The sequence below is a fragment of the Mandrillus leucophaeus genome, unplaced genomic scaffold (assembly GCF_000951045.1).
Source record: "Mandrillus leucophaeus isolate KB7577 unplaced genomic scaffold, Mleu.le_1.0 Scaffold101, whole genome shotgun sequence".
In the NCBI taxonomy this organism is placed as follows: Eukaryota; Metazoa; Chordata; class Mammalia; order Primates; family Cercopithecidae; genus Mandrillus; species Mandrillus leucophaeus.
Window position 1 is genome coordinate 720,345 of NW_012098210.1, and position 10,990 is coordinate 731,334.

The window sequence follows — 10,990 nt, forward strand, 5'->3', positions numbered from 1 at the left end:
TACTTTAAATCATCTCTGGATTACTTATAATACCTAATACAAATGTAAATGCTATGAAAAATAGTTGTTATACTGTATTTTTATTTGCATCACTTTTATTGTTGTATTGTTATTGACTGTTCTTTTTTTGAATATTTTTTGATCTGTAGTTGGTTGAATCTGTGGATCCACAGAGCCTGCAGATATGGAGGACTGACTATACTGTCATTTTATATAAAGGATTTGAGCAACCCTAGACTATGGTGTTCTCAGAGATCCTGGAACCAATACCCTGAGGACAGGCAGGGATGACTGTACACTGCAGAATGGCTAAATCAAGCTATGCAGCATACATATTACCTCATATATAGTACTCATCATTTTTTTACGCTAAGTGTTTGTGAGAACACAATATCTACTCTCTTAGCAGTTTTCAAGAATACAATACATTGTTATTAACTATGGACGCCATGTTGTACAATAGATCTCTTGAACCTACTTCTCCTATCTAATTGAAACTTTGTATCCTTTGACCAACGTCTTCCATTTCCTACTGTCAGTCCCTGCTAACCACCATTCTTCTCTCTGTGAATTCAACTTTTTTAGACTTCCACATGTAAGTGAGATCACATAGTATTAGACTTTCTGTGTCTGGCTTATTTCACTTAGCGTATCTTCCAAATTCATCCATGTAGTCAAAAATGACAAGATTTCTTTCTTTTTGAAAGCTGCATGGTATTCTATTGTGTATACATACTACATTTTCTTTATCCATTCATTCATTGCTGGACACAGGTTGATTCCATATCTTGGCTATTGCGAATAATGCTGCAGTGGATGTGTGAGTGCATGTAGGTATCCCTTTGGCATATTAATTTCATCTTGTTTGGATATATACCCAGTAGTGGTTTTAATTTTTGTTTTGCTTTGTTTTTTACTATCAGGAAAACACACTCTTCTGAATGGAGCCAGAAGACATAGAGCCCTGGTGCCAGTGATTACAATTTGGTGGCCACAAAGGGAGATCCTGCTGCTCACTGAGGATTAGCCCCCTCCGCACCGAGGGAGCAGAGGAGAGAAATACTTAAAGGGAGACATCATGGTCACATTGCTGCTGGATTCATCCTCATCTGAAGCTGGATCTACCCTCAGCGTTTTAATTATGTGAGTCAATAAATTCCTTTTCTTGGATAAGTCACTTTAAGTGGCATTTTTGCTTTTACTTTCAAATATAAGCATCCTAGCTCATGTACAACACCCTGCCAAATTGTTTTTCAAGAGTTGTCAACATTTGCAATTAGGCAGAAATTATTTTGAACCTATTAGATGAGAGAGTTGCTTCTGAGAATTCAGTAATTCAGCATATCAGGGGTCACAACGACTCTAGGATGTTGACTCATTCAGTTTGGACCTTCAATGAGCTATGGAATGGGAAGTGGAGCAATGTCTGTCACCCTCACCCCCACTATCTAAAGGACCAAGTAAATCTTCCCAGATGGTGCTGTGAAATTTTTTTATGTCTGAAAACTTTAAGAGTAATTTTTGCTAGTTTTAAAAATATGAAACAACTCTTGTTCATTACGGAAAAATAAAAATAAATCTATGTTTCAACTATCTATTTTTGTGTAACAAACCATTCCAAAATTTGGCAGCAGCTTAAAATAACAATTTTATTATGCTCCCACATTCTGTGAGTCAAGAATTTGGAAAGGGAATAAGGAGGGTGGGCAATGGAATGTATTTGCTCCACCAGGGAATCTCAACTAAGATGACCAAAGGCTGGGGTTGACTTGATTGCTGGGGGCAGGATCATCTGGAGATGTCCTCACTCACATGTCTGGCTATTGTTGCTGGCAGTCATCCAGGACCTCAGCCTGGGCCATTGGCTGGAATATCCACATATGACCTGTCCATGTGGCCTGGGCTTGCTTATAGCATGGCTACCTCAGACTCCTTGCAAGGAAGTTCAAGGCTCCAAGGCTTGTACATCAAAATAACTAGCTAAAGCCTCCTGGCCTTTGATGTCCTAGCATTCGAAGTCACATAGCATCACTTTTACAGCACTCCATGGACATTTAGTCAGTAAAGTCATTCCAGATTCAGTGGGAGAGGACGGAGATCCCATCTTTCGCTGGAAGGAGCATCAAAGATCAACTTGCAGGCCTATTTTTAAATACTCCAAGGTTCCAGCAAAAAGAGGACAATAAGCAACAATGCAACCCTGCCCACCCAGAGATCATCACAATCAACATCTTCGTGTATGCTTTTCTGGATACTGCTTTGTCGTTGATTTTTATAAAGCTGAAATAGTTTTAGTGGAGACTCTTTTACTAGAAAGTGAGAGAAACCCAGTTCAAACTAATGTAAGCAATAAAGGAAATATATTGGCTCATAGAACTGAAAATCTCAAGGGGCTGTCTTCAGGAACAGGTGGATCCAGGAGCTCAATAATATCATCATGGATCTGTCCCACTCTCCCTCTTGGCTTTGCTTTCCCTTGGTTTATTTCATCTGAAGCAGGTTCTCCCACATGGTGGCAAAGAGGGATCTGACAGCTCTTAGCATGCATGGTTTTTAGAACTTATGCCTGTGGAAAGAGAGGTGCTTCCCTCCTGAGAGGTTTATCATCATCCTAGGATCTTTCATTGACCTAGCTTGAGGCATAAGCCCAGGGGGTACACTCGTGACATGGCTTGCCCAAGAATATCTTGAAGGGATGAAAAGCTCATATCCATACACAGAGTTTTGTTCCTTGCTTTTTTTCAATTAACTTTATATTTAAGCCAGTAGATATGCTTCCAACAATATCATTTAGAATGATTGCTTTTTAGTCCTATGTGTGGATGTACTGTTATTCATTTAATTAAATACCTATTGTTGAACAGTTAGCTAGTTCCAATTTTTCACTGCAACAATCAGCACAGTATGCCTTTCAACGAAACCTTTGCCAACATCCACTACATATTATTTCTAGACATGGAATTTTAAAGTCAAAAGACATGTGTGTTTTGAATGCTCATAATGCTGTTTGTCAAGCTGTCTTCAAGAAAAGTTGTAACAATTTATACTCCCACCTACGTGATTTAAGATTGCTGATCTCCCCTTGTCCATACCTATACTAGGTATTAACACTTGAAAAACAAAATATGTACCAAACAAACTAAATAATATTGTGTGGTTTTGATTTGCTTTTTTTTTTTTTTTTTTGAGACTAAGTCTCACTCTGTCACCCAGGCTAGAATGCAGTGGCATGATCTCGGCTCCCTGCAACTTCTGCCTCCTGGGTTCAAGTGATTCTCCTGCCTCAGCCTCCCGAGTAGCTGGGACTACAGGTGCATGCTACCACTCCTGGCTAATTTTCTGTATATTTAGTAGAGATGGGGTTTCACCAGGTTAGCCAGGATGGTCTTAATCTCCTGACCTCGTGATCTGCCTGCCTTGGCCTCCCAAAGTGCTAGGATTACAAGCATGAACCACCGTACTCAGCCACTTTTCTTTTATTACTAGTCAGGCTCAATGAATTTCAATTCCTTCTGTACAAATTGTATTTCCTAATAGAGAAGCAAAACACTGGTTAGAGTGAACTGGCTCAAGGCTTACAGGCCCAGTCCTGAGAGACAACAGTGAGTGACAAGTGTTCTAATTATAGTGATTATTTAAATAATAGTAGCTGCCACTTATAGAGCATCTACTGTATCAAGCATTGTGTCCATTCCCATCCACTCATCATTGTGTTTAACTTCTTCGGATGCCATCCATTAAGGTTCCCTGTTGCAGATGGAGAGCATTGCTCAGACCTTAGTTTTATGGCTATAAAGTCTTCCCCATGATTTCTGCAAAGGGATTTTCTTTACTGTGCCCTCTGCAGGAATGTCTCTGTTACCTCCCGATCTACTCAGCCACTTCCCTTATCTGTCCAGGAACTCCACTCCCACTGAGCATTTTGTGAGTTTTGTCAACTTGATTAAACTCTTGGGAACTGCAGTAAGTAGGCAAGAGGCTTACAACACTGTCTGACCAGCTTCATTCTTCCCCGTTGCCTCCCTCCCTCTCAGGAGCAACAGACATTCCCCCTCACCATCTGCACAGCAGCATGGGAATCACCTTTGGTGGTTTTATTCTCTGAAAGGGGTGGGTGCATGTCTCTCACCCTCCACAAGCTTATCAAAGTATGTTTTCCAAACACAGGGAAAAAAAGAGAAAACAAAATGTTCTCTCTGGCTTTTAACATCTATACATAAGGTAGGGTGCTAATGCTGTTCCATTTTGTAGATGAGAAAACTGAGGCTGGCAGAAATAAGACAATTTATCCAAGGTCCTAAGAACTTCTAAGGGATGCTGCCCTGGCAACAAGAACTTGCCCTAAACGTGTAGTTCATCTTCTTGACCCCCGCCTTCTCTCCCGCTGTTTCCCTGCTGCTCACTGACTGCACCACAGTCTCCCATTATCTGAATGTCTGTTGCACAAAAAGACCATATCCACATTCTTCAACCCAGGAAGCAGAGCTCAGCATATAAGGGTCGGAGAGGTCACACACACACACACACACACACACACACACACACACATTGTCATCATGGAATGTAAGGCAGTTGCGACCTTAGGACCTTACCCTCCAGCACCCCTAGCACTCAGTCTTGAGAACACAGAGACGTGGGGAAGCTCTGGAGTGGGACACAGCTACCTGGGCCATGGGTAGGGATCAGCTTGTACCAAGGCTGGTGACTGACTCATTCATCCAGACACGTTTCCATTTTCTCAGCTCAGGCAGCTCCTAATGCAAAGCTGAAAATTCTCCTCTGCCTCATTGTGTGCCTGCTCTTGGAGGCGGGGGCTTTGGGTAGGTTTCTGAAGAGCAATTATGCTTATTACTGGTTAGGATTTCAGAAATCTTCTCTGTTTGCTGAGTGCATTAATTCTCAGCTCTTTCCATCACTCATTTTTCCTGACAGCCCCATTTTGCAGGTGTAAATGTGCAGATGGAGAGCAAAGGAGAAAGCCTGTATAAAAAGCCAAAGATGGGGAAGAGAGTCAAGGATGGAAAGAGAGATTCCTAAGGACATTATTGGTGTCCGTGGCGTTCCCAAGGCATCTCTGTGGATGCCTCAGTTACGTGAACCAATAAATTTCCTCCTTTCCTTAAACCAGTTTGTGGCAAATTTCTCTCATATGCAATCATAAGGCTTTATGCCTCTTAAGTGTGGCATGTTTAAAAACAAAACAAAAATGTTTTTATCGCATTTTAATTTGTTTTACAAGAGATAGGTTCATTTTTAAAACTGAAACCATATAAAACTGTCTATGCTATAGATTTATAGTTAAGCATAACCAGTGAAACACATAGTTACCTCTGTGCCCCTCCACACTCTCACTATAATTTCAGAGATCAAAGAGATGACCCACAGGATAAGGAGAAGGGGAGAGAAGACAACAGCAATGAAACCTTAGTGATGCTAAGCAGCAAATGGACCAATGGAAACTGACTTAGCAGATCTAAGAAAGCTGAAACCTATGCAGGCAGTATAGAACCAGAAAATGCATCTAATTTATGCTATGGATCCCCACAAAGCTGAGGAACTAGCAGTGTGATGTGCCTCTTAAAAAAACGTACAGTTGAAGCAAGAGGTTCTGGCCTTGAGGTGTTCCATCCCAAAATGGGGAAAGGGCTGAGTTATGTGAAAGGTATCGCTTAAAGGCTGAGGCCTCATTCTCCTCTCTACTGTGACAGACTCGGGCTTTCACTCCACCAGTTGGGAAGATTCCACTCGGGGGAAAATGAGCAGTTCAGGAGAGAAGACCCAGAGATACTCACAGCTGGGGCTTACCCCGAGCAAACAGCCCAGCTATTACAGATCAGGTCTTTCTCAACCAACACCTCTCTCCTACGTATTTATTAATATGTACAGTAGCTCAAAAGGAAGGAAGGTTGTAACTGCACACACAGTTCTGCCACTTGCTTTTTAAATGTAATTATGTGCTATGGGCACATCCATATCTATCCATATCAGTCATTAGGTGCAGTGGAGTTATATGTATGAAGAATAGGATTTTCACACTATCTCCAAGTGTCATCCTAAGGGTTATTTATTTACAAGAGGTGTGAGGGTCCGGATCTGATAACCACTGCTTAGCCAAGGGATTGAATTTAGCATCACCAGTGAGGGACAAGGGACAAACTGATACAACATGCCTTTCTGTGTGAGGCACTAATAAGGACATGACATCACTTCGGAGGCATTGCCACCAAAAATGCATGTCCTGAATCTAACCAGGAAGAAGCAATCAGATGGATCCAAAATGTGAGATATTCTCCTTGACTCTTCAAATATGTTAGTGTTACAGGGAACGGGGGGCACTGGGAAAAGGCTAGGGAACTGTCCTAGGTTGAAGGCAACTACAGAGACATGACATCTCATTGTAGGGCATGGTCCTGGGTTGAATCCTAGATGGGAAAGAAACTAGCTGAAAAGGACATTTGGGAGACAATTGGGAAAATTTGAATATAGAATGTGGATTCAAATATAGAATGTAGCGAATGTATGGTATTAACCTTGAATTTCCTGAGTATGGTGCAAATGTGACAAAATGTTGAAGGACTGGTGAATCTAGGTGAAGGATGTATGGGTATTCATTGAACTTGTTTTGAATTTTTCTGTAGGTTTGAGATTTTTTTTAAAAAAATGAAAAGCTAGGAAAGAAGAGAGTTGGCCTCTGGAATGTGCTCCACCCAAACCACTTGGGCAGGTGACTCAACTTCTCCCAGTGTCATTTCCTCCTCTGTCAAAGGGAGATAATAATAGAACCTACCTCATGAGGCTGTTGACTTAAATGAAATAATGCCTGCAAAGTGTGTATCATAGTTCCTAGTAAATGTTAACTGTCATCATCATCTGCCTCCCTCTCTTTAATGGATGCATAATTCCATTGTCTTCAGTTTCTTTTCATTTGGCAGCAAAACTCATCACCCAGCTAATGAGCTCTGTGGTTATCTTGTCAGTGCAAGACAAGGTGGTCACAATTTGTGCTGTCTGCTATTGCTTGGAGCAGAACGAGGTCTTGCTCTGACTGTTGACTTTGGATGCCTGACTGTAGACACCTGTGGTTTAGAGCCCCTTCCCCTACCTCCCTAGGGAAATAGAACCCCCTTCTCTGTGTATGGAACGCATTAAATGTGGTTCACCACCACAGTGGTAGCCACTTACCCAGACCTGGACAAAGTTCTCTCTTTGCCTGGCCATAATAGTTACTTTAAGGATAAGCATCATCTCAGACAGAGTCACCTCTGGGAGATATTTGTCAGCACAATCTGGAATACCCACGATGAACCAGAAATACACAAGTAGATGAAGCCCAGCCCTGGTCCCAGGGAATCCTTGGGCCTAGAAAGGGGAGACAGACAATATGCAGATCCAGCTCCCCAGGACTCCAAATCCCAAAAGTACTCCAAAAGGATTAATGCTTTTACACCTCTCTGTCACCTTCAAATGAGGCACCAAAATTGAACTTCTCAGAAACTTGCTTTATCTGCAAGGGCAGAGATTTAAGGTTCACTCTGAAACACCTGGAGGAGCAATTTTCTTCCAATTACCACTGGTTTCTTGTCAACACCATTCCCCCGGGGGCCATTAATGGAGGGGAGATAGTACCGGATGATAATGTCAGGGAACCGGCACCATTAAATAACTTCTGGAAATCCCCAAGGTTTAATGACAGTGCTGTTCCTTTTAACTCCTAACTTCTTCCTCTTCTTTTTTTAAGCACTCTCCAGTTATTTCATTTTATTGTGTTTAGGCCATCCTTTGACGCAAATCGGACGAATATAGTCATATCCATCTCTCTAATAGCAGAGGGTGGTTCAAGTCACAGAGGGGAGCAGTCTCTGGCATCAGACTGCCTGCATTCCCTCTTGGCTCTGTCAATGAGCAGCTTTGTAACCAGTGACTCTGCATCTCCAGGCTTCAGTTCCCTCATCTGTAAAATGGGGGTAAAAAGGACCTACTGCATAGTGTTGTGGTAAGACTAGGATAAAATAATGAATGCAATGCAAGACCTGACTCATAGTGAGTGCTCAATAAGTATCAGCTTTATTATTATTATAGACGGTCCAGGGGTGAAATGTAGACAATTATGAAGAGCTGCTAGGTAGAAGCACAGCACTAGTCGCAGCTAGACACAGCGCTAGATCGAGGCAGATCCAAAGAAAATTGTCCCTGCTCTCAAGGCTATCACAACTAACTTGAGGAAAGAGACAAAATGCAGTGGTAAACAAAACAAAAATCACAACAATTAGAAAAGAGTCCCCTGTAAGGGATGTTCAAGGTGACTCCAAAAGTTAGACACACAGCAGAGGCATTTGGGTGAGATCCACAAGGCAAGGACAGCAACCAGTTCATCTCTGTGGCTGGGCATCAGCATAGAATCAAGCCCAAGGAGATGCTCAGGTGAATAGCTATATAAATGCTTAAGTGTTTAGAATAGGAAAATGTGTTAAAAGACACATGTGGTTTGAGAAGTGTCTTGTCACATTCTCACAGTGAAGTAATGTTAGAGAGTCACAGAGCTGACCTCGTCTAGAATCCAGGTCTGCCTGACATCAAACTCCCAATCTTTCAATGACATCCTGTTGCCTTCATTGATTTATCTCTAAATCTCTACAAATTCTGAAGTATAATAGGTGTCCACACCATCCTGGTGGAGAAGATGGAAGGATGAGTAGATGGTGTTTGGTGAAGAGACAGTGGAGAGATTAATTGATGGTGAATGAGTAGTAGGTGAGTGGGTGGATAGGTGGATAGTAGATGAATGGATGGATGGTGGATAGATGTGTAATGAATGGTTGGTGGATGAATTGTAGGTGGATGGACAGTTGAGAGATGAGTGGATGGTGGGGTGATGGTTGGATGGTAGGTAGATGGTCAAAGGCACAAAATTGGATGGACAATAGACCAAAGTAAAGTGGGAATGAAGAAGCAGCCACATATAGTCAGGTACTTAAGAGCCCAGTTATCCCTTGTTAAAATAACAGCTACTTAATACTATTCAATAAGTACTATAATCAGTACTTATGTGACAGAGCCTGTGCTAAGCTCTTTACAGAGGTCATCTCCTACAATCCTCAGAAAAATCCCAAGGTCATTATTATTATACCCATAAGGGAACTGGAGCTTAAGGAGGCAAGTCTCCAAGCTGCTTGGCAAGTAGTTGGCAGATTCAGTGCTCAGACTCAAACTGCTGGAAACTCAAACTGCTCTTAACGTCTGTGCCAAATAGCAGTGATTGACCTTCTTCTTCCCAGCAGAAGTTCATAATACAAATCAGGAATCAGGAAATATTTCCCAGGGAAGGAGACACCTGAGCCGAGTCTTAAACGCCAACAGAAGAAAGGGCTTTCAAGGCAGAAAGAGCAGAGAGCCTGGCACCAAGACATGTAAGAATGGGGCAGAAATAAAGACAAGGCTGGACAGGTAGGCTGGGAGCAAATCATGGAGGCCCTTGAGTGCCACATGTAGAACAATTAATAACAATATTGCGAGTCGAGAATGCTGCCAAGTCCCTTTACCTGTATTATCTCATCTGATTCTCTCAACTATCTGAGAATAGTTGCTGCTATGAACCCATTTTGCAGCTGAGGACACTGATCTTCCAAAAGATTCTGTACCTTGCTGAATGTCACACAGACAAAGCCACGACATGAGCCCAGGTCTCTGACTCCATGCTCCATGCTCTTAACTACCAAGCTGTACTGCTCTATGTCAGCTTGAACTTTGTCCATTCCACAAGGGTTTGGATTCATTCTGCCTACTGGGAAGCCATCAAAATCTTTGAATCAGGAATAATCTGATAAAGTGTGTGCTATTAGAAGTATCCTCTCTGATGACTCTGGAAGTTGGACAGAGGAAGACAAGGCTGGTGTCTTTTGTAAGCCCCTCTTTGGCCTCTTCTGCAAGCCTGCCTTTGCCCAGAGAGCCTGCATCCCTCCTTCCAGGCCCTGGAGCCCATTCACTAAATGGGAGGCCAAGATCTGCTGTGTGATATTAAGCAGGACCTGACCCTCGCTGGGCCTCAGCTTTCTTAGGTGAAATAAGAAGAGACTGGGCTCACACATCCTTAAGAATCTCTCCAGCTCTGACATTATAGCTTCCCTCTGATGTTCTCTGGGACTGTGTGGCTAAATGTACCACTTTTAGCCACTTAGCCTCAGGAAAGTTGACATCTGCATTTTTTTTTCACTACCATGAATTTTCGATGGCTCTTCCTCCCAATATAAAAGAGTTATTTTTGGCCACTGTTCAATATAAAGCTTTCGTTCTCCCAGCCCTCAGGTGTCATCATCAGTTTGTCTCTGCAGAATCCTCTTCAAGACACCTTTGCCTTCCAGAGCCACAACTCCAAGGGGGAAGCTATTTATAAGCCCCTGACAGTGTGTAATCACTGACTGTGTGTAGCTGAGGAGTTGACAACAAGTAGCATGATGCCGGAGGTTGGCTCTTGAAACACCAGCAGAAGTGTCAACTGCCACTTGCTGGAGACACTGGGGAAGGTTTGCATTCCATTTAAATGTGGCCTGAGAACTAAACTGGGGAGAGGGGAGACTAATTATAAACAAAATGGGGAACACGACCTCCAGCCCTGTCCTGAAAAGTGTTCAGGTTGGATTGCTCCTGTCAGTGTTGATGGAAGGGTAGGCAGTATTGTGAGCAGTGGGCAATATAGTGTGGTCTTTGTAGGTGTGGATTTTAAAGCCAGACTGCCTGGGTTCAAAGTCCAGCTCCAATCCTTATGGGAGCTGCAACCTTGGGCAAACTATTTAACATCTCCGTGCTTCAGTTTCCCCATCTGGAAAATGGGGATATTGCGCGTTTGAGTGAGGCGTTGTGTGTGACGTCATTAGAACAGCATCAAGCACAGAGTAAATGTTCAATAAGATGTTGGCTGCTATTATTATTAGGACTTTAGGGGCAGTGAGAGGCCCCACCGACCTGAAGAAGTAAGCATACCATAAGGTAGTAG